This window comes from Pseudorasbora parva, chromosome 5, assembly GCF_024679245.1.
Source record: "Pseudorasbora parva isolate DD20220531a chromosome 5, ASM2467924v1, whole genome shotgun sequence".
Lineage (NCBI taxonomy): Eukaryota > Metazoa > Chordata > Actinopteri > Cypriniformes > Gobionidae > Pseudorasbora > Pseudorasbora parva.
In genome coordinates, this window is record NC_090176.1 from 45,272,116 (window position 1) to 45,294,226 (window position 22,111).

At 37.5% G+C, this 22,111-nt stretch overlaps 1 long non-coding RNA gene across 1 annotated transcript; it reads right to left on the bottom strand.

The window, feature by feature from the left end:
* Nucleotides 1-10,197: 10,197 nt before the first annotated feature.
* Nucleotides 10,198-21,727, bottom strand: LOC137075656 (uncharacterized). The gene is made up of 3 exons (XR_010905078.1): nucleotides 21,696-21,727; nucleotides 10,860-10,921; nucleotides 10,198-10,260 (listed from the first exon to the last, which is right to left on the bottom strand). It is a non-coding gene; the product is annotated as an uncharacterized lncRNA (long non-coding RNA).
* Between the last annotated feature and the right edge of the window lie 384 nt (nucleotides 21,728-22,111).

A 22,111-nucleotide genomic window follows, 5' to 3' on the forward strand; every position in this document is an offset into this window, starting at 1 on the left:
AGGTATAAAAAGCAAAGGTGAGATAAAAAAAGTTGGAATGAAGATCTTTTTGATTAAATCTGAGAGCTTTTTGTCCCTCCATAGACAGCTACACAACTACCACTTTGACACTTCAAAAAGTTCATAAAGAAAGAGATCATAGAGCTACTCTAAATGAATTGAGCGCTTGATGCTGTAACACGAGAATGAACCTCATTGGTTCATGCTGAATCTCAAACGTGCAGCGTAACATGAGAATGAACCTCATTGGTTCTCGCTGAATCTCAAACATGCTGCGTAACGAGAGAATGAACCTCATTGGTTCTCGCTGAATCTCAAACGTGCTGCGTAACATGAGAATGAACCTCATTGGTTCTCGCAGAATCTCAAACGTGCTGCGTAACATGAGAATGAACCTCATTGGTTCTCGCTGAATCTCAAACATGCTGTGTAACGAGAGAATGAACCTCATTGGTTCTCGCTGAATCTCAAACGTGCTGCGTAACATGAGAATGAACCTCATTGGTTCTTGCAGAATCTCAAACGTGCAGCGTAACACGAGAATGAACCTTATTGGTTCTCGCAAAATCTCAAACGTGCAGCTTAACATGAGAATGAACCTCATTGGTTCTCGCAGAATCTCAAACGTGCTGCGTAACACGAGAATGAACCTCATTGGTTCTCGCAGAATCTCAAACGTGCTGTGTAACACGAGAATGAACCTCATTGGTTCTCGCAGAATCTCAAACGTGCTGCGTAACACGAGAATGAACCTCATTGGTTCTCGCAGAATCTCAAACGTGCTGCGTAACACGAGAATGAACCTCATTGGTTCTCGCAGAATCTCAAACGTGCAGCTTAACATGAGAATGAACCTCATTGGTTCTCGCAGAATCTCAAACGTGCTGCGTAACATGAGAATGAACCTCATTGGTTCTCGCAGAATCTCAAACGTGCTGCGTAACACGAGAATGAACCTCATTGGTTCTCGCTGAATCTCAAACGTGCTGCGTAACACGAGAATTAACCTCATTGGTTCTCGCTGAATCTCAAACGTGCTGCGTAACATGAGAATTAACCTCATTGGTTCTCGCTGAATCTCAAACGTGCTGCGTAACATGAGAATTAACCTCATTGGATCTTGCACTTTAAGTAAACATGCTTGAGCTTCCGTTCACCACAACTGATGTGTGAGTTGGTCAGTGATTATATGTGAATAAAAGACTATTCATTCAGTTCATCATATAAAGAAATCGTCTCTCTTCAGAAAATGGACTAAACCACTCAATTCATATGGATTAATTTTACGATCTCTGTAGTTGTCTATGGAGAGTATCTTGCTCCAACCGAAGTGACTTGAAAACACCTGACATCAATTACAAATTCCTAACTCGTAAAAACAAACGTGCCAAGCTTAAGACAGACAAAGCATGAAATATGCACCTGATGCACATCAGTTGCTCTTAATGTTGTTCCACTATTGTTAAATAACTCCTGAATTTGTATGGAAGTAAAACCGAGAGAGAGAAAATTTAAATGCCATTCAAGTTCATTTGATTAGAATAAAAAAATCACTTGAGTGCACACATCCCATTACGTCTGTGTCAATGGCAAATCATCTCTGATGCAGCATTTAACTTACACAGAACCAAAGCTATAAGTTTAGCTAAAACCTTTTTTTCAGCTTTGTATGCACTGGTATTTCCAGGAAATGCAAATTAACTTACAGATGAAGTGGATGCTTAAAAAAGGCACTAAATTCGTTAAAGTAGGTCTCACATTCACAGGATTTAATAACACACATTGGCCTACAAAAGAAGTGAATTAGGCATTACTATTAATAAAACAGAGAAGTTTTTCCACATTCTTAGTCTCAAGCAACAGGGCTAAATTACGGTTTAAAACGGTGTCGTGCTGCGAGGGTTTAAGGTTCCATTGTCCATAGCTGGAGGGGGGCGGGAGGGATGTTCTTCACATCCTCTCATATTCCAGGCTGCTGGACTGAAACAAGAGAGCTCGAAGAGGGTGGGGATCAGGGGACCAGGGGCCCCGGGGACCGAGAGACACTACACACCTAGAATAAGTTCACACTGTCAGTCCAAATCGATTATTTGTCTATCCGATTGGAATCTGATCTAAAATTATGCATCACCAGTGTGCAGATTCACTTGTTCGCTTATACGCTTATTCATTTTCTGCATTGTTGTGGTAGGCATACACCAAAAAACAACAGCAACATGGAGGGGTTTGCAATACATATGTTGTCTTATTTACAATGTGTAGCTAGCTATTGTGCTAGATTACTACGTCTTCTGAGGCAGCTTTGTTCTGCAGCAACTTTCAGGTTTGAAATATCATTTAATGTCTCAATCATTTTAAATAAAAGTGTTTTTGTTAAACTATTCCTCAGCCGTAATATATAGAAAAAATCTGGCATTAATTCAATCTCAATTATTACTCCACTGCCTGCGTGGCATTATTAAGCAACGTGGTTGAGCAAACAATACGGTTTCAGGAAACAGTCATGACTGCCTGGTTGATTTCTTCAATGATGCAGTGAGTTAGTTACATCTTTGTACAGGAAACGCACCCCAGAGCGTTCAGACTGAAACAGATTTCCAGAAATGCAAAACCACATATGAATGTAGCTTGAAATGGATTTGTAAATGTTGCCTTTTTTTCCATTCACACTTGCTATATCTGATCGGATTTCAATACAAAAATCAGATTTGGACTTACACCAGAACTGAACCTGCACAGACTGCCATTTCTTTCCCTTAGGTTATCATGAAATAAAAATAGCCTCTATCCTATTGGTCTTATTGTGCACAACTCAATGGCTAATTTTATTCTACATTAAAATGCTTCCTATCTAAAAAGACTTTCCTTGTCATTACAATTGGCCCCTTCAACCACCAACATTTTTCTTCACATCTGTCTATCATGATCTAATCAATTTCCAGGTACATTTTTGCTCTCATATCCTGTTTCACTTGCAAATATGTTTTATGATTATGAAAGCAAAATGGTTTGTGAATGTCATGTCATGTTTACTTTAAAGCTACACTGTGTAACTTTTTTAGTTTATTCTTAGCTAAAAACAATTAGTTCTTTCAAAAATATATGTGCTCATTAATGTATATTTACTTCTTTCAAGTAATAAAGTATTCTCGTAAGTTTATAATATGCCATTGAAAATACATATGGGTGAGGGGTTTGAATGCCTGTAGCCATGTTGCCCCTCCATCTTGAAAGTACATTAGCCAAAGAGGGACATACCCATAAATTCAAGCTTCGCCTTTCGCGTTTCAACACTCGATGGCACCGTGTCGAATGTGAAGAGGGGGATTGCCATGTTAATCTTGGACTAAATCGGCCACCGACAAAATCAGAATTGCGAGGAACAGAAACTAATGTTCACTGGATGGTCATATACCATTTCACCGCTAGATGGGGGAAAATATCCCACAGTGTAGTTTTAAGGGCTCCTCTCCATTACCTGGCACACATAAATTTAGATGATCTTGCTTACAAAATACAAAATATTCATGGAAGAGATTGATTGCATTATCATCTCATATTTTTAATTGGCATGCCTGCCCAAATGCTTTGTGGCACAAGATCCAAATCTCTACATTAGACACTGAAACATGTAAAGCAGAAGAAGGTGATGACCAAATTTTAGGGGAAACCAAAGGTCACAAGGCTAAAACTTGTTCAGTGAAATAATAAAAACTATTAAAGACCCATTGAAGTACTTTGAAACGAGCATTATTCAACATGTTAACGTAATTTCCACTGAAATAGAAGGATAGATATTTATCAGCTCCTCCCCTTTTTTAAATAGCCAATAGCATTTCGTTTATATCACAGCTCGGCTAATCTCGAACTGTTTATGGAGGACCTATTATCCTCCATTATTGGTTTAAAATATAGAATTCTGCATATGATCTTCTTTGTGCTATCGTGTCTCTGGACCAGAGCTGCGGAGGTTCACATCACATAAAGCAAAACTTCATTCACCCAAAGGAAAGCAATTACACTGTCTGAATCGTTCTGTCACAGACACGCCAGGCTCCCACGTCACAGACTCACAGCGCACGCTCTCACCTGAGTACTGATCACCAACACCTGCAGCACATCATCACCACAATCACCAGGAGCACAAAAGTCACACACACAGGCACTCAGTCACTGTCCGATCTCGTTTGCAATAGGTACTAATCCCTGCTGCTTACCTAAAGGACTCCCTCGATGATACTTACCCTTCTCCAGCGTCTTCTCCCAAGTCTTCAGCGATCTCCTGTGTCCAGCGTGTGTGTGTTCCGTGTTCTCCAGAGTTCCTCTGAGAAACCAAACCAAGACCAATCACCAGCACATCTCCATTCAGTCAAGTTGCATATCTACTGGTTGCTCAATAAACCTGATTCACTTACCATCTTGTCTCCGTAGCTGTGCTACGGAGATAAGCTCTCCGTAGCTACTGTATGGATACCGTAGCATTGCACGTATGTGATCATGCGATCGTGAGTTCGATCCCAGGGAACACATGTGCTCATAAAGTGTGTATGCACTATAAATCCATGGGTGGGTTTAGGGATGGGGTGGGTGTAGATGTAAATTAAAAACAATGTTTTTGCTAAATGGAAATAGGACAAATGGTAGTAAAAAGTCCACACATTGCATTAAAATGAACACGCATTTTGATTGGTAACGATAGTCATACATCATTTCATGACGTCAGACGTAACGCGACATTATTTTTACGCCAGCTAGAGGGCGCATGACTTTAAAACGTAAATATAGGTTGTGATATGGTGCTTGAAAAACGACCTATAGTGTCATATTTTTTTGGAGGAAAGGTTGGAAAATAGAGATGTTCAGAGGTTGTTCTTCCTCTCTTTTTCAGCTATGTTTCACTTAAGTACCAATTTTGGGATACACTTTATTTTAAGTTGACGTAGTTACACTGTACTTCCTCAAATAACTACTGAGTAATTGTGGCAGGCAGCGGGGCGAGGGACCGCGAGAGCGGGCCGGTGACGAGTGTTAATGAGTGCCAGCTGCATGACACACCGGTCTCGTCTCGCGGCCATGTGACCGGAGCATAAAAGGAGGAGCAAAGGCAGCGGAAGACGAGAGAGGACCAGGCCTGGATTTTATGTTGAGTTTTGTTTACGTTTTATTATGTATGTGTGGGCAGTCGTCCGTGAGGGGCTGCCCACGTTTTATTAGGTGTGTTGGTGGGCAGTCGTCCATGAGGGGCTGCCCACGGTTTTACTTTCGTTTTGTTTTATTATTTTTACATTAAAGTTTTTGAACGTTCGCTGGTTCCAGCCTCCTTCCTTCCCAGCTACGAACTTCGTTACAGTAATATTGACTACACGTACTTACTATAGAGTTATGGTTAGGCTTAGGGTTAGGTACTTGGAATTACCGTATTTCCTCAAATAAAAGCCTGGAGTCAATTAAACGCAGGGCCTCTGATAGTGGCTGGGGGCGTGGTCAGCACGAACAAATAAAGGCCGGTCTCAAATAAAGGCCGGGGGAAAAGGTGTGGATAATCTCCTAAATGCCGTTAATTTAATGTGCATTCAAGTTCATCGTAATGTTCAATAGGGTTGAGCCGTGACGGCTGACCGACATCACAATGGAGCGAAACTATCCTGATGCCACGCGCCCCGATGCGACATCTGTGAAAATGCTGTGTCAGGCAGGCTACAAATATCGATCTTCACAATGTGCGCGTCTTCATCAGCTCCTTAGTTCAGTAGTCAGGGCACTAATCAGGGAGTCAGTCCATTGACTTACCGGTATGTCCTGATCAGTGCCCTGACTACTGAACTAGGGAGCTGATTAAGACGCACCTAATATTAGCCTCTCATCTCTTTTATGTCTTAAGGTGGTCACACACAAGCCTCGAAGCTCAGCTCCGCGTCTCACGCCTTGTTTATACTTTCGCCTGTCTCCGCTGCGCGAGCCTTCGCTGACTGCGCGCGCCTCCTCCCCAAACGGATGAGCCGTTTATACTTGACGCGCTCGCCGTTGTGCTATTCTTTGAAACGACAGAGGCCGATTCGGAGTAATTGTTCAATAAACCAACAAGAAAAAGCATCGAGAAGAAGTGGGCTAACGTGCACAGGTGATGATATTTATTTTAGTAAATTTCACCAAAAACCACACCACTAAAGAATCGTGTAAAACTCAGTAAACCTTGGCTTGATATTATTAGCCTACTTGTGACATGAGAACAAAATATGCACTAAATTAACGATCTCTTAAATATTTCCTAATTTCATTAACTTTTAGTGTCGTGATTTATTTATTATTTGATTAAACATGGATCTTTATTTAAAATGGCTTATTTCTGCTTTTGTAGGCTCATTCAGTAAATATAAGCACCTAATGTACAAACTGGGGGCCGGTGTGATGAGACGTCAAGCTCGGCTAGATTCGCCGAGAATTCGTTCATCTTCGGATGCGGAGCTGCGCTCGGAGTTACAAAAAATGCGTATTATGTTGTTGTATGGTGATATTTTTGCAAATGTTTCTTAAATAAATCAATGATATTTGTCCACTGGAACGATCACTTTAAATTGAAAACGGTTTACTTAAAGCAGTTATATTTTAAACAGACGGAATTAGAAATACAGACCGACCCCTAATAAAAGCCTGCTTCAAATAAAAGCCGGTTCCCATCGGCAGTTCAGGTAAATAAAGGCCCCAGTCTTTATTTGAGGAATTACGGTATGCATAATTTACTGTGATTACTATAGTAAGTACATGCAGTAATACGTCACCTTAAATAAAGTGTTACCCAACTTTGTTGACAGTGTTGGGGTAATGCATTACAAGTAATGCAAGTTACGTAATCAGAATACTTTTTTCAATAACTAGTAATGCATTAAATTTACAACAAAATATCTTAGTTACTTTTTAAAATAAATAATGCAATTTACTTTGTTTTCCCATTTATAGACAGATACCTCTCTGAAAGTACCTCTCTCTTACCTCTCAGTAAGTGCACAGAAATAAATAGAAATAAAAACGGAAATAAAATCCTGACAAATGACCATACTCATATCAAGATCTTACTATATTGTAGACTATGATGCCTGGCAAATCTGAGCACATTTTGTGACATTGTTGCGATCTTTTCTGAAACTCTACATGAGATTTCTATTTTCCTCGGGAGGAACATCTAAGAAAGCAAAAGTCTTAATTTGCTTTCCACCTTCATCTAGCTGCTGTTTGGGAGAAACAATGGAGATATTAGAGCGATTTCATTTGTGATTTTTTCATTTCAATGTGCCCTCATGTGCCAGTTAACAGAGAATTTAATCTTTTCCAGTCATTTGTGCTGCATTACAGTACCTGAGAGATCTTTTGAGGATTTTCTGGAAATTAGAGGTTAGCATTTGCAACACCTCAGGTATTTAACATTCCATGCCACATTAAACACGGCAGTACAACTCCATAAAATCTGAACAAGAAGCAAATGTTAATCTATTTGAGTCACACTTTTTTGGATTTGCTAATTAACACAAAATGATCCTATTTACATTTTTAGCGCCAGAGCGAGAAATCTCCTCAGCTCAGAGTCTGGCATATGATTAAACCAGAGCACTTTGTCAGTGCTAATGACATCCTTTTGTCACAAAGGGTCATTCTGATGGAACCTCAGAAGACAGAAAAAGCTAATGACCAAATAAATGTAATATTTCTTCAACGTCTAGAGAGAAAAAAATCCATCCAGCATATTATTTCTGTCTAAAATGGACAGTGAAAAGGCTTATATAATATCCATATTAATTATCAATGTCTTTCCTGGTGCAAAGATGACAATTAACGGTTGTCACTTTTGGAAAATTGTGCTTTTATTGCTCCTATGGACTGAAAATGGTCTGTTATGGTTATGTGATGGCAGTAAAGATATTTAATGCTTCTAATAACTTTTAAAAAAAACACATCGCTTCACTTCAGAAGGCCTTTATTAGCCATGTGGAGCACTTTTATGATGGACAGATACACTTTTATGGACTTAAAAACAGCAACAGCCATTCACTGCCATTATAAAGCTTGAAGTAGCCAGGACATTTTGCTTAATATAACTCAGATTGTATTTGTCTAAAAGAAGAAAGTCATATATAACTATTCCATTAATAGTAAGAATTGGACTCTAATCTAAAGTGTGGGAACGTTTATCCAACCATGGTGTAAAATGGTCATAAAAAAATCATGGGATAATTTAAATGTTTTGGTAAACTATTCCTTTAACTACAAATTTTGCCTCAATAAACTCAAAATTATAGCAACGTAGTTGTTAGGTTTAAGTATTGGGATTAAGGGATGTAGAATATGGTCATGCAGAATAAGGTACTAATATGTGCTTATATCCTAGTAATATGCATGCTAATAAGCAACTAGTTAATAGTGAGAATTTGGCCCATGCAGCTCATAAAAAACACTATGCTTGAAAGCGGATTCATTGCATGAAACAGAAAGGCTGACTGAACTTCAAATACTCCAAGTGGATTGGGTTAAACTTTGGCTAAATCTATTTAACAATACGTTGTAAATGTGCATCTCTCTTGTCTGAGGGTAAGTGGTGCGCAACATCAAATATCTCTCCATCCTCTGAAGTGCTCTTTTTCACCATAATCGTGCCAGTATTTTCAGTGCAACAAGGCAAACACGCTCGAGCTGTAACAGAACCCTGTGTGTGTATAAATAGCCCTTTTATCACATGCTTGTGTCCGTTGCTAAGTGAAATCCAAGTCGAAAAATTGAACATCAGCTTAGCTTGAATAATTTGATACAATGCCATTTCTCCAACTTGGCAAGATCAATTTTCTCTAAATCAAATCACTGTAATTACAAAGAGAAAAGTCTGCAGTTGCAACATTGCAGCTTCAGCAAAAGAAATAAATAAAAGTGTCTGTTTCAACCGCTGTGAAACCCATTTAAGAATTCAAAGGATATACAAATAGAACCCATGATCGGTGCAATCTGATCACTTGCACATGAGGAATGATGGCTATCAATTATAAATGCTTTTGTGTTTATCGTCAGATAAATCATGATGAAAAAGAGTGTTACACTTTATTACACCTTAGACATTCTCTATAACTAGTAACTTTGCAACGACACTGTAAAAAAAGGCAAATGTAGAACTTTTGCAGTACAATCGACTTGGATGTTTAAGTTATTTCAACTTAAATTATGATAAACTGACTTTGAAAAATGAGTTACATCTTGTATAACTAATAAAAAAAGGTTTTACATTTCTTAACTTATTTTGATGAGTTAAAACAATGTAAAAACATATGTTGTCATAACTTATTGAACATATCATTTTTTACAGTGTACTACATGTCAACTAACTCTCTTTATTTTGAAAGTACATATCAGCTTAATTTCTTTAGAGTATTAGACTGTTAGGTTAGTGTTTGGGTTAGTAGCAAATTTGAAGGAAGTGTATGCAAAATTGTGGCCAAAACTGGTACTGCAATCACTTTCAAATGACTGTAAAGCGGTGTATCCCCCTCCCCCTCCCCCTGACTTGAGGTTGCCAGATTGGCTCCATCATCAGCAGGAACGTTTGTAGCTGCAGCTGTGGTAACTACAGCAGATCTGGCAACCCGGATGCTGAAACACTACTGACTTCATGATTGGTTGATAGGTGGAGGGTGGAGCTTCAGGCCAAAACATCAACATCAGTTGAGGGCTGCAACAACAACTTTTAAATGACAATATCCTGGCCGGACTACTGCTGTCATTGATATAAGTATTTGAAATTAACATGATTTCTTAATGTCTAGAGACATATCAGGGCCATTTTATGATAAATTGAAATACATTTCTTACATACAGTTCCTTTAACATTACAAATTTATAAGATGGGGACAATCAAAACAAAGTATTAGCAGTTATTAAGCAGACAGTCCCATTATAGTCTAATGAATGATTGACATGTAGTTGCAAAGGTTCTTATATTTAGTAAAATATCTAAAGTGGACTGTCGAAATGAAATGTTACCGAAAAGAGTAAGGAGCAGTTTTATAGATGGATGAAAAAGTTTAAAAACTTAGAGGTTTACTTCATGAGACTTATTTGACTTACTACTGCTTATTATTTATTATCTATGAATATGGGTATGTTTTTGCTTAGTTTGTTTTTCAAGCAGATTTAAAAGAATAGTTAAGAATAGTTAATAGTAAATCCATTACATTTTTTAGGAAATTTTAAGAATCCTACAGCTCTTTTCCATAGTGACTGTCACTGTCAAGATAAATATAAAAAAATTAAAATGGCGAAAAATGAAAATGTCACTGATAATCTCAGATCTCTGCATTTGTGTTCCCATTCAGATTCAAAAATGTCATTAGCAATGTTTTCCATACAAAGTTGCACATTTAACTTGGAATATCGCATAAAACTTTCCATGTGTTGAAGATAACAAAAGCGTCACTTCCTGGGAAATTGGTGCAAAATATCTGTAATAAAAATAGAGGTTGTTGCAATCGGAGATTTTTTTGAGCACGTTTTTTAAGCATATTTTTAGAATCCATGCGCATCTTGGCATTTCCAACTAGGTATTTATTTTTTATTTTTGTGAAATCCAAAATGCACATAAAAATAGGTGGATGGAAACATAGCTATTGACACCAAAAACACCATTTGTCGCATGTCTCATAACCAAATGCAACATATTATAGTTGTTTCGAATAATGGATCATGAGACTTGAAAGCTGCAGTAGCAAAGATTTCCAGTAAATAACTTAAATTTAATTTTTTTTCCCACACAAAGCTATATTATGGCTTCAAAAGACACAGGAGATATGGACTACTTATTTTGGTATATTTAGAAAAGAATTTACCTAATGAAGTGGGTGGTTTACATTTTTCACCAGCTGGAGTTGCATTGAGGAGTAAGCCATATCTGTGGAAAAATGCAGAACAGGTTTTTGGATCAAACATTAAAACCTCATTCTCAAGATGGATTATGCCTAGAGTTACAGTGTTTACATGCTTAGAAGGTGTGAGTCCAGATGGGTGATAGATGTATGCATACCAAAACTACAGCTAAGTTTTTCAATTTTGACTGAGTTGATTAGAACTATCCAAAAATAGCTTCTAGGAGGCTAAACCATGCATTTACAAAGATTAAGATTAATACAGCAGTGGAGATAAAATCTATATCATGCAGTTTCATGTTTACACAACAGAACTTGGGGTCATGAATATCTAAAGGATTTAAACACAAGTGAAACTGTATTTACCTAGTTATCTTGGTTTATAGTGTGTCAGTTTTATGGCATGCCATGGTGTAGATTAATAACAGTGGATGTAGAAATGTAGTACAAAGCCAACAGCGTGCCAACATGAACCTCCAGGGGTAAAAAGAAAAGAAAATCACTCGCTAAATTACAGAGATATTTGCACTCAGGCATACCCCTGAAGTTCAGATGATTACTCACTATTGGTTTGAAAGCTGAATCAATATAAAGCAACCTAAAGAGGTTTCTCGTCAGCGCATAAAGGTTACAGCTATTTTTCTTGAAAAACAAGAAATCAGTCAGGGTGCGATATCCCGCGAGCAATCGTTCATATTGGTAGATTAACCTTTTCAAAAATAGAGTGCACATAATTCCAGAGCAAACACAATAGTGACGATTGCTTTCATCCATGGGGTTTTCCCCTTTTGAAGAAAGAGGAGAGATTCAAAATAGGAATGTTTTAGGATGTGGCTAATCAAATCATTTAAAGTCTGCTCAATAAATCAGAAAGTCTCACCAGCTAGACTTTTTGACTATTGCCATAATGTTCAGAGTATACTGCTGCTCAAAAGTTTTTCATCTGTAAGATGTTTTTAGAAGAATATCTTATGCTCACCAAAGCTGCATTTATTTTATTAAACATTAAAAAACGTTTATATTGTTAAATATTTAAATGTAAAATAACTGTTTTCTATTGAATATATTTTAAAATGTAATTTATTCCAGTGATCAAAGCTGGATTTTCAGCATCATTCCTTCAGTGTCACATGATCCTTCAGAAATCATTCGGATATGAGGATTTGCTGCTCAAGAAACATTTCTAATTATTGTCAATGTTGAAAACAATTGTGTAAAAAATATTTTAGGATTCTTTGAAGAATAGAAAGTTCAAAAGAAGAGCAATTAACTGAAATAGAAAGATTTTACAACACTGTTCAATGTCATACTGTTCAAAGGTTTTTGGTCAGTACGATTATTTATTTATTTATTTATTTGGGGGGGTACTTAAAGAAATTTTAGAGCAAGGATACATTAAATTGATCAAAAGTGACAGTAATGACATTTATAATTTTATAAAAGTTTATATTAAATATATACTTTTTTCCCCCCAAAAGAACAGCCTTTTACACAACTGATTTCAACACTGATAATAATCATTAATGTTTATTGAACAGCAAATCATCATATTAGTCTGATTTCTGAAGGATCATGTGACACTGAAGCCTATATTATTTTACATGTAAATGTTTCACAATATTACAGTTTTTTGTGTTTTACAAAAAAAAATACAGCCTTGGTGAGCAGAAGAGAACACACACACACACACACACACACACACACACACACACACACACACACACACACACACACACACACACACACACACACACACACACACACACACACACACACACACACACACACACACACACACACACACACACACACACACACACACACGCACACACACGTTTATTTCACCTATGTCACACCTATGTCACACCTATGTCCTACCAATGTCATTATACACATTTGTGTCCTGATTTGTCACAAAAACATGCCCACAAAAATCTTACCAATCAAAAACTTTTGAACGGTAGTGTATATTGTAGTTTATCCTGAAAGAAACTGAGGCTCATTTAAATCATAGCACAGTATTAAAACCTACAAATAGCAATGGAGAAATTATAGAGAACAATATTTAGATTTGTTTTGTTTTTGGCTAGTCTTCTTGTCATCAGTACAAGTACATTTTAGAGATATACTGTACATTTGAGATTAGTGTAACAGAGTGCTGCAAGGAGGACTACACAGTGCATGCCCAAATCAAAAATGTGAATTGTGAAGCTGTTACGTTTATTTAAAAACAGCACAAAGCAACACAAAAAACCTGAGCAGTTTATATTGTAGAACAAAAGATCAAATAAGTACCAAGTATTGTCTGAACTTATTTTACTCATAAATATAAAACCTCATTATTAAAACCCATAGGAAAACATCAGTGGACGCCTGGGTTTGGACATTTCTGTTCTGGGTTGTCTTTTAAAGTTAAATTCCTCCGGCACTACTGCATATAGAGAGAGCTGGAGAAATGTAACTTTAAAAGACACAAACCTGCCCTTCCTGCACAGATCCTTTATTAAACCACAAAGTGATGGATGGATGGATGGATGGATGGATGGATGGATGGATGGATGGATGGATGGATGGATGGATGGATGGATGGATGGATGGATGGATGGATGGATGGATGGACGGACAGATCGATCACATCACTTGCATTATTATTGCATAATTGCATCTAACACACATATTATATATTGACCAACTTGTTTTATGTTAGATACGATATATACACGCACTACGGTATTTGAAAATGAACATAAGAACCGTGCAGATGTAACATTTTACCCTCTATTATACATCTATAAATCTGTATTTCCATCACTAAGGATGGCCTCATACACAGAGGTCTGGGCTGAGCCTTGAATATCCACTGCATGGTCTTTTCATTTAGAGTAATTTTACATGTGGTTCTGCACTGAAATGTGAAATAAATTGTTCCGCCCTCTTGTTGCAGACACTGTCAAAGTCTATAGTTCTAAACGATGAGCCTGAAAAATACTGTTGTGATGAAGCCAAGCAATTTGCAGAGCAGATCGCTCACTCACCGGTTCAGCTCTCCGGGTCACTGGCCAGAGAGCAAGAGTCAATGCCAACTGGCCAACAGAACAGAATACAATCCAAAAATAAATGAAGAAAGAGAAAACCTTAAAGGAATAGTTCAGACCAAAAATAAAACATTGTAATTGTACAGTCTTAGAAGAAAAAGGTTTATTTAGAATCTTAAAGGTTCTGTCAGGTTTTTCATATACAGAACCTTCATGTGTTCCCATTATGGGAGGATTTTATGGATATTATGGATTTAGTTTTAATTATAAAATAATTTTGATTTAATACATTTTTTTATTTTAATTAAACTTTGTTAGCTTTTCAATTTATCTCTAGAAAATAATGAGATGAAATAGGGTTATATTTTTGCCATATAAAATGAGAATTTGGCAAATAGGGTTTTAAATTTGAGGCAAAAACTCAATAGAATAGTTATATCTAGCATTACACACACTGAGATGTTATTTAGAATGTCCAAGCTGCAGAAATTGTGTACATTTTGCAAATTTGATTTGTGTATAATTTTTAATTTTAGTTTACGTATAATAATGGAACATGTCTATTTTTACTTAAGCGATACCTGTGTGATAATCGCACCTTCAGCTTGAGTTATCCACAATTATACTTTATGGCCATGCGTAGGTTGCCACGAGGGAAGCATTGAAGGTATGGTGTATTCATGAAAGAAAAGGGGATTGTGAATCAACCTCATCACGGTGAGCCAAAGGAATGTTTGAATAACTGTATGTCACAGCCTTGAATGGTGGAGTGCGCCTGCCCTTTCACGATATCTGTAGAAGTGAGCGTCTCAGGAACACATGAATGCCAAGCAGAGACACTGATTCTGCGGTGGATGTGGTAATCAGAATGCATGCATAATTCAGGCAGTTATATGAGAGTAGGTGAACTTGGAGAAAAAGAACGTGGGCGATGATGAACACTAATTTAGTGCTTTTCGAGAGCACCATTCAAAAAGCATCAGGATGAAGCCAAGAAACTTTTTCCACTTAATTATATGGGTTTTTCTTTTTCACAATATGCAGCAATTTGACACAAAAAGCCTAAAGTAAGTGTTCTGGCATGAAAGGTATCTAAACTAAAGCTGTATTGTGTCTGGATGACTATGGGGAAACTAAGGGGTCTAGATTTGGCTGGTTAGCTGGCAGGGGTCATAACTGCACCATTCTGCGGCCAAAAAACTTATTTTGCCACAGTGTTATTGTTAAAGGTGTCATGAACTGGAATGAATTTTTATACTGTTGTCTGAGGTCAACTAATAACTAATAAGTAGGATATTTTCTACACTGGTTTTGCGGCTCTCTCTTGAACGCTGGGTTTTGATGGGCGTTCCCCACTGGAGACTTGGAAGTTAACGCTACACAGCTAGGATTGGATGAGATTTGCATATTTAATGAGGTTCAGCTCCCCTGTCAGTTCAGTTCACATGAGGGACGAATTGTTTTGAAAGCGGCAACAGGAATGATTCTCTCAATCACAGGGCTCATAAACGTCTTTATCAAACAAACACAATGATTTATTTCTCATCCACCTACGATTGATTGAAATATTATTTTGTATTAATTGGCCCACACGACTGGTGGATTTAAGGGCGAACCTTGCACGTACGCACACACACACACACACACACACACACACACACACACACACACACACACACACACACACACACACACACACACATCAAGAAATTATTATTATATATTATTATTTCACTATTTGAGATTCACTGGCCTGCCAGCGGGCTTACGTTTTGGTACCTGTCTGGAAAACACACAGCCCCGAGACTACTATTACATATAAAAAAGACATTTTACTCACATAATTGTGTTGCACAATTCCTGTCAGATCCAATATAGAAGGAACAGCATTGTGTTTTAATCTCAATATGTCTGCAAATCCAGCTCGACCTGAGAATTGTTTACAAACGATTCCACAGTGAACGTCTTCCCCACATGAGCTGGAACTTCATTATAAATAAATGAAGTATCACTCATTCCTAATATTAGGATCAGAAGGAAGCTTATGCAGCGACTGTATTATTCCACATATAGGAATAGTGCAATATCTTGCTATCTTCTTCCACATGTTTATTGCTGCTGGCTAATGCAACCCGATCAGCTCCATAAGTCGGTGGGCAGAGCTACTGAATTAGACGTGCACTGTAAAAAAAAAAAAAAATTTAAGTTACCGGGTTGCCTTAAAATTTTGAGTTCATTGAAATAAAAAAATTATATAATGTTAATATATAAAAATGTATATAAAAGTTAATATAATGAAAAAAATTGAGATTTGATAACCTTTATTAAAAGATTATTAAAAGATTTTGTAAGCATATTGGGTAATTGTGTGTTTTATTTGTGATGATGTAGTGAAACATGCCAAATAGTGCTATTTTCTAGCCTAGAAATCTAGACGCACCCTAGCGGCAGCAAATTTAATCTGCCCGCAAGTGTCGTCTAGGAACTCTCAGTACCCTTCTGAACTGTATTCCTCACAATCTGGACAGGCCAATCACATCGTGTATAGAGTCGGCGGGCGGGGCCATAATGACGACGGCCGAGTTGCACTTCCGTGTAGTAGTGGGAAGTTCGGATCATTTTACTGACTCGGATCTTTGAGTCTCGTTCAGCAAAATGAACGAATCTTTTTTCGAGTCATTTCGTTCATTTCACCAAAATGACATGTTAAATAGCCCAACACATCTAGTACTTATGAAAATGTTGATTACATTTTAAAACTACATACAAATAAACTATAGGGTACAGCAACCAAAGCCAAATTATAAGAAACCGAAATGTTTAATTAATTGATTAGTTGTTGGGTCAGGCTATTGCAGTTTCACTGTTAGTTCACCTCACCTCCTGATCCAAAACATTCTTTCTCTTGCAACTTCATATTTATCACGTTTGTTTTCCGCCTCTCGTGTCTTCGAGCTCCTCGAGACGTTAGCTGTCGACTCGTCTGTGTCTGACTCTGATCAGATCTGGGGGCTGGGCCGCCCGGACCGTGCGTGACACAGGTCCGGAAACAAAAATGATTAGTTCTTACGAGTCTTTCGGGTTTGAGTCTTTCGTTCTTCCTGTTAGTCCCATAGAGTCTATGCTTTCAATAACGGAAACAGAAAAGATTAGTTCTTTTGATCGAGTCTCGGGTTTGAGTCGTTCGTTCTTTTGTCACGTGACTTGTCACCGTATAGAACACAAGTTCACAACCTTTTTAGTAAAAAGCACGTAGTTATTTATTTTATTTTTTATATTATTCTCAGTTAATATCAGACATATACAAATATGGGAATATTGACTATTCAAGTCTAACATCACAAATTCAATTAGACTAATTTTGAATCAACTGTGTGTGTGTATATATATATATATATATATATATATATATATATATATATATATATATACACACACACACACACACACACAGCATGTGACTGACAGCAAGAACGAAAGACTCAAACTCGAGACTCAAAAGAACTAATCTTTTCTGTTTCCGTTACTGACAGCATAGACTCTATGGGACTAACAGGAAGAACGAAAGACTCAAACCCGAGACTCGATCAAAAGAACTAATCTTTTCTGTTTCCGTTATTGACAGCATAGACTCTATGGGACTAACAGGAAGAACGAAAGACTCAAACCCGAGACTCGATCAAAAGAACTAATCTTTTCTGTTTCCGTTACTGACAGCATACACTCTATGGGACTAACAGGAAGAACGAAAGACTCAAACCCGAGACTCAAAAGAACTAATAATTCGGAGATTCATAGCTCATTCAGAGGCCATATGTTGCGTAATGCGCATGCGCGTTCAACACAAAATGAACGAATCACTATCTGAGACAACTCGGTAGTCCCGAGTCATAATAAAGATTCGTTCAAAATGAACGAATCGTTCATGAACGACACATCACTACTTCCGTGCTTCTAGTAAACACAGAAACTGGCGAACGGCGGAGGCCTTTCGAATCAGCTTTGACCGCGACTCTGGAAGACTTGGAGTTAAGCTTTTCTCTAAGAAAAGAACGGCACTGAAGTCATTCTTAAAAAGGGAAGATGTGTTCGTAGTTTAGCCGACCGGATACGGCGAATGTTTAATCTATCAACAAGCTCTGTTTCACCTTCGTTGCTCTGGTTGGTGTAGTGCTATCCTATCGCGTGCAGAGGGAGTTTGAAAGACAGCCGTTTATCCCGTCCCTCAGATTGAGCCCTGTCAATGGTGAGTTTCCAGACCAAACATCTTGATGTGGGTCTGGCTTGTCAGGCTAGCTATTTTCATGATTTATCAAAATTTGTATGTGGTTCAGATACAATAATATTTTGAGTTTCTATTTATTAAACAAATTTCCTTCATTGTTTTAACTCAAATTTTTCATTTCAATAAACTCAAAATTTTAAGGCAACCAGGTTACTTACTTTTTTAAGTTAAGTTAACCAACACATTTTTTTTACAGTGTGCTAATTATTCTGTAGAGGTGGTGTTTCACAACACAATGACAGCAAGTTTCGCACACGATCGTTTTCTGGGTCTATAAAAGCTTTTCTTTGACTAAAAATGAAGTTTTCAGCTCTGAAACTTACTGGATATTCTTATATTACCATCAGTGTTGTAGTGGAGACCAGCTCATTCGAGTCCGAGTCAAGTCCGAGTTCAGAGAGGGTCGAGTCCGAGTTCAAAAAGGGTCGAGTCCGAGTCAAGAACGAGACCAGAGAGAGCCGGTGCAATCATAGCTATATTTACATAGATTCCTTATTTGATCCGCACAGGCACTAATGAGGAATATATATATTATATATATATATATATATATATATATATTAAGGGTGGGCGATATCTCAATATTTAAAATATATCGAGATATTTTTTAAACTCGATATGGATTTGGACATATCGTATATATCGATATGTTGTTTATATTTAATTCTGATTCCCCCACTTTGCTTGTTTGCCTCCTCTGTGCTGTGCTCGCACGCCTCCAGCCTCGTTGCTTTTGTTCCCCCGCCCCGCACGTGTTGTCTCATTGAAAATGGCGCCGTTCACAACCAGCAGGTTTAGCATGGTTTAGAGACCATGATTTTCCTTCTAAAACTGCTTGCTAAAATTCATAAAGAAATATTAATGTTCACTATAGTTCAAATCGCAAGTTTTACCCACAGTCAGGTGATTGACACTATTGGTGCGAGACGCGGTCACAATCATGTCAGTTTATGATTTGTGTCAAACTGATCGCATGGTTTTCGGTTAAAATGTCAAAATAATTGCATATCATTCGAAAACATTAAAAAATTATTACAATATCATTATTATTTTGTTAGCTTTTTTCACGGGATTATGATGAATAGGTCTATTCATGTTTTAACCAAGAGGGAAATACGAGACATCCTACAGTGCTCTTCTGCAAGTTGTGCTGTAGTCTAAGCCTATCATATAGCCTACCTTCTGACATTCATATTTCGTTCTGTAACTGGAAAAGAAGTGAATATCGGCTCATGTGTACATGATCCGCGTGATGAGGCGCTCATTTACGCTTTAGTAAAGAGTGCGACATCTGGCCTACTGTTTGAATTTTGATACAAATTTAACAGGAAGTGGTGTTATGGCAAAATCATTTTACTTATATCTCAGTCATGCCCCCATCTTTCTGCAGAATGCTTACTGTTTACTTTTTATTAAGTGTAAATAAGGAGTCTTTGATTCATCTTTTGAATGCATGAAATGAATGAAAAGAAGGCTATATGTATTATTTTTCTTTTACAGTTAAATTATTATTATTTATGTAATCAGGGAAGTTTTTTTTTAAATGTCGCAATGTTTCCTACATGAACTGACTACCTCTGCACTTCAAAAAAGAAAAAAAAAGAATTTTTGGTATTTGTCATATTTGTTTTTGCTGTAGTTTTTAGGGGGTTATTTTTCCTGTAAAGATATTGAGATATATATCGTATATTGAGATATAGCAAAATATATCGAGATATATTTTTTGCTCCATATCGCCCAGCCCTAGGTGAGCCAAAGGGTTTAATATGGATTTATATGTGTGTGTGTGTTTGAGAAGTATGGCGGAGGAAGAGAGGGCGACCTTAGACATTTTTGGTGGAGATGCTCATTTTATTATTAATTAAGCAAGGTTTGGATTTCTCTGTGAGACTTTTGTCCTACTTTGTAAACAGTAAATATATTAAAAATAACAGTTGAGACAAAGTATGTAGCAACAATGTGACTTTCTGGAAAGCGCGATCACTACATGATGCCAGGTGGACACAGTAAAATAGAAGCCCGAGCATGAGCGCGGGCCTAAAAAAGTCACTTACAGACTTCTACAAAGAACAAACTACTAAGCATTAGCTGTCAAAATGCTGAGATTTTGTGCATATAGGTACATAAATTATTAGTTCTTAAAGGGGGGGTGAAACACTCAGTTTCAGTCAGTGTCATGTCAATCTTGAGTACCTATAGAGTAGCATTGCATCCTGCATATCTCCGAAAAGTCTTTATTTTTTTAATAATTATATAAGAAAGATGCGCTGTTCCGAGTCTTTCCGAAAAAAGCCGAGCGGGTGGGGGCGTGTCGTGTGAGCGGAGCTAAATAATGACGTGTGCAGCAGCGCGCTGTGTGTTGAGTCGAGTGCATCCCTAACAGCGGGAAAAAAACTTTATTCAAAATAAAAATATGGCTTTTAATCAGATTATACACTAAAAGTTATACACTAAATATATAATATGCTTAGCGGCTTGTGTTATTTACATATTTATACTTGAATTATATCGTCGTATTTTTGTCTTTGAAGGTGTACATGTGGGAAGTGCAGTTGTGCACGTGTGTGTGTGTGTGTTTACGCGTGGTTTGTGTAGACAGTAAGCGGACTAAAAAAAACACAGACATTTGAAGCAGTCTCACTCACCCTTCTAACGTTGGGACTGCTCCATCCTTCAGCATTAGGCGATTGGGAAAAGCCGGCGTCGAGCTGGGCCTTGTTTATGAAACAGTCGGCACCGAAATGCAGCGAACAGATATAAACATTCGCGCAACTCAGTTGCTGATCCGGAAAAGCAAATTGCATCCACTTTTGCCTTAACGCGGGGTTTTGGAGAATCTGTGCAGGACTGTCTTGGTCTGGCAACCAAAAACGCACTTTTTTGGTGACATTGTTATGTTTAGCAATGTGCTATGTGTAATTGTCACCTGTCCAGCATCCTACAAGCCAGCGCTTTGCTGGGCGTAGGCTGTTGCTTCTCGCTCTCTCTCACGCGCTTCCGGTAGAATTGTCCGTAAGGCCCATACAAGGAAATTCCGCCCCCATTAACGTAAATGGGGACGCATGATCTCAAAAAACTTGCCGAAACTTATGACTAACCGGAAGTAGTATTTTTGACAAAGAAATACTCCCATCAAACGTCCACCTTAACTTTTGAAACTTTGTCCATGTTTAGTATGGGATTCCAAGTCTTTAACAGTGTAAAAAGATCAGTATGCATGAAACAGCATTTCACCCCCCCTTTAATCTTTGTGCTTTCCCTCCACATGTCGATGAAAATTGGACATTGTTCCCTTTACTTCGGTAATGATGTACCGCAGAATTTACACATCGCAGAAAGTTTTTGGTTTTTTAGAGTCTTACTACATTTGAACTCTTTGTGGCTCTTATATGCAAACTGAATAACGATTATGTAGTCTATCTATCTATCTATCTATCTATCTGTACAGCCTAACTTTACAAAGCTGCTGTTTTTCTTTACCTGATCACCTGCTCCTCCTCTCCCTCTGCTGACTTTTCTACCCTGCTGGTATATTTACCTCGAATCTGTTATAAAAACATGTAAAGAGATTATACACCTCATAACATTATGAAATTTGTGCATAATCATTCTTAAAAATTTAACATAGTAAAGATTATAAAAAAGAAAGAAATTAAATATTGAAACCGCCAGTAGGTGGAAGCTATTCACTGTTTTTAAACGAGTAAGCATAGACGTGAGTGAGCCACCTAAATCGTTCATTCATCCAATTCGTTCAAAAGTCAGATTAATTTAAGAAGAAAACAAACACCGATGTGAAATGTGAATACGTTTGTCATTGATAATTACAGACACTATTAAAAAATGAATTAGCAAAACAGACGGCTGCTGGCAACTTGTTATACTGACTGTTGAAA